A 2,215-nucleotide genomic window follows, 5' to 3' on the forward strand; every position below is an offset into this window, starting at 1 on the left:
TTGTGGTGCGGTTGTTGTTGCTGGAGGTAAATCAGTAAGGGCAAATCTGTGTGTGAAGCGATACGCGGCGGTGGCTGGGTGGGACCGTCCCCGGCCGGTGAGGGGGGGCCGCCCGGCGTGCTGGCCGCGCGGTGCGTGGGCGCACGCGCTACAGCCGGCTGGTGGGGGCGCCCAGTGGCAGGCGCGCCGGCCGACGGACGCGGCAGGCGGCGCAGCTGCGCGCCGGGGCACCCTGCGCGCGGCGCCGGGCGGCCAAAGTGGGTCCTCGCGGGCCCGGTGCGAAGCGCGGTGGACATCTGCAGTGTGCTGGTCCGACTGAGGACTGTGTGCGTTGAGGATGCGCCGCCGCCCGGCACTCGGCGCCGCGACGCCGTCTGCTGCTCGGTCGCCCCAGCGGTTCTCGCTGGTGGTTTGTATCGCAGTTGTGCAGACGTGTTGGCACGTGCGCTGTGCTGGGAGAGTTCGCTTCGGCACCCACGTGGGGCCTTTGCCCTTCTGTGGCGCTGGCGTTGGAGCTGCCGGTCACCGTAGGTGGCGCGTGTTGTCTCCCGCCGGCAATGCCACGACAGCACGCTCCCGGGCCTCTGTCGGCAGCGGCAAGCTCAGTTGGGAGCACGGGTGGTCGCACCTAAAGCGTCTACTCGCCTAACTCCGGGCGATTGCGCCTCTCTCGAACCCGACCAAGTACTTAGGACGGCGCTGCGCGCCGCCGGGACCTGAGAGGGTTTCGAGGTGTATTGTGCAGGGGAGCTCAGCCTCCTCCTGTTTGCAGAATAATTGAGCGGACGCTTGCGTGTTCGCGCGGGCCCCTGGGACACACTCCCGGGCGGCCGGCTGCTCAGCTCTAGTTGACGCAGCTCCCTGGTTGATCCTGCCAGTAGTCATATGCTTGTCTCAAAGATTAAGCCATGCATGTCTCAGTACAAGCCGCATTAAGGTGAAACCGCGAATGGCTCATTAAATCAGTTATGGTTCCTTAGATCGTACCCACGTTACTTGGATAACTGTGGTAATTCTAGAGCTAATACATGCAAACAGAGTCCCGACCAGAGATGGAAGGGACGCTTTTATTAGATCAAAACCAATCGGTCGGCTCGTCCGGTCCGTTTGCCTTGGTGACTCTGAATAACTTTGGGCTGATCGCACGGTCCTCGTACCGGCGACGCATCTTTCAAATGTCTGCCTTATCAACTGTCGATGGTAGGTTCTGCGCCTACCATGGTTGTAACGGGTAACGGGGAATCAGGGTTCGATTCCGGAGAGGGAGCCTGAGAAACGGCTACCACATCCAAGGAAGGCAGCAGGCGCGCAAATTACCCACTCCCGGCACGGGGAGGTAGTGACGAAAAATAACGATACGGGACTCATCCGAGGCCCCGTAATCGGAATGAGTACACTTTAAATCCTTTAACGAGTATCTATTGGAGGGCAAGTCTGGTGCCAGCAGCCGCGGTAATTCCAGCTCCAATAGCGTATATTAAAGTTGTTGCGGTTAAAAAGCTCGTAGTTGGATTTGTGTCCCACGCTGTTGGTTCACCGCCCGTCGGTGTTTAACTGGCATGTATCGTGGGACGTCCTGCCGGTGGGGCGAGCCGAAGGCGTGCGACCGCCTCGTGCGTGTTCGTGCGTCCCGAGGCGGACCCCGTTGAAATCCTACCAAGGTGCTCTTTATTGAGTGTCTGGGTGGGCCGGCACGTTTACTTTGAACAAATTAGAGTGCTTAAAGCAGGCAAGCCCGCCTGAATACTGTGTGCATGGAATAATGGAATAGGACCTCGGTTCTATTTTGTTGGTTTTCGGAACCCGAGGTAATGATTAATAGGGACAGGCGGGGGCATTCGTATTGCGACGTTAGAGGTGAAATTCTTGGATCGTCGCAAGACGAACAGAAGCGAAAGCATTTGCCAAGTATGTTTTCATTAATCAAGAACGAAAGTTAGAGGTTCGAAGGCGATCAGATACCGCCCTAGTTCTAACCATAAACGATGCCAGCCAGCGATCCGCCGCAGTTCCTCCGATGACTCGGCGGGCAGCCTCCGGGAAACCAAAGCTTTTGGGTTCCGGGGGAAGTATGGTTGCAAAGCTGAAACTTAAAGGAATTGACGGAAGGGCACCACCAGGAGTGGAGCCTGCGGCTTAATTTGACTCAACACGGGAAACCTCACCAGGCCCGGACACCGGAAGGATTGACAGATTGATAGCTCTTTCTTGATTC

The 2,215-nt window shown here is 58.0% G+C and overlaps 1 non-coding gene across 1 annotated transcript in view; it reads left to right on the forward strand.

Annotated features, from left to right (window-relative positions):
* The first annotated feature begins 858 nt into the window (after positions 1 to 858).
* LOC126110653 (small subunit ribosomal RNA) overlaps positions 859 to 2,215 on the forward strand; it is a 1,909-nt gene continuing 552 nt past the window's right edge. The window contains exon 1 of the ribosomal RNA XR_007523823.1: positions 859 to 2,215. This exon is cut by the window's right edge and continues 552 nt beyond it. This is a non-coding gene — a ribosomal RNA (small subunit ribosomal RNA).

This window comes from Schistocerca cancellata, unplaced genomic scaffold, assembly GCF_023864275.1.
Source record: "Schistocerca cancellata isolate TAMUIC-IGC-003103 unplaced genomic scaffold, iqSchCanc2.1 HiC_scaffold_22, whole genome shotgun sequence".
Classification (NCBI taxonomy): domain Eukaryota; kingdom Metazoa; phylum Arthropoda; class Insecta; order Orthoptera; family Acrididae; genus Schistocerca; species Schistocerca cancellata.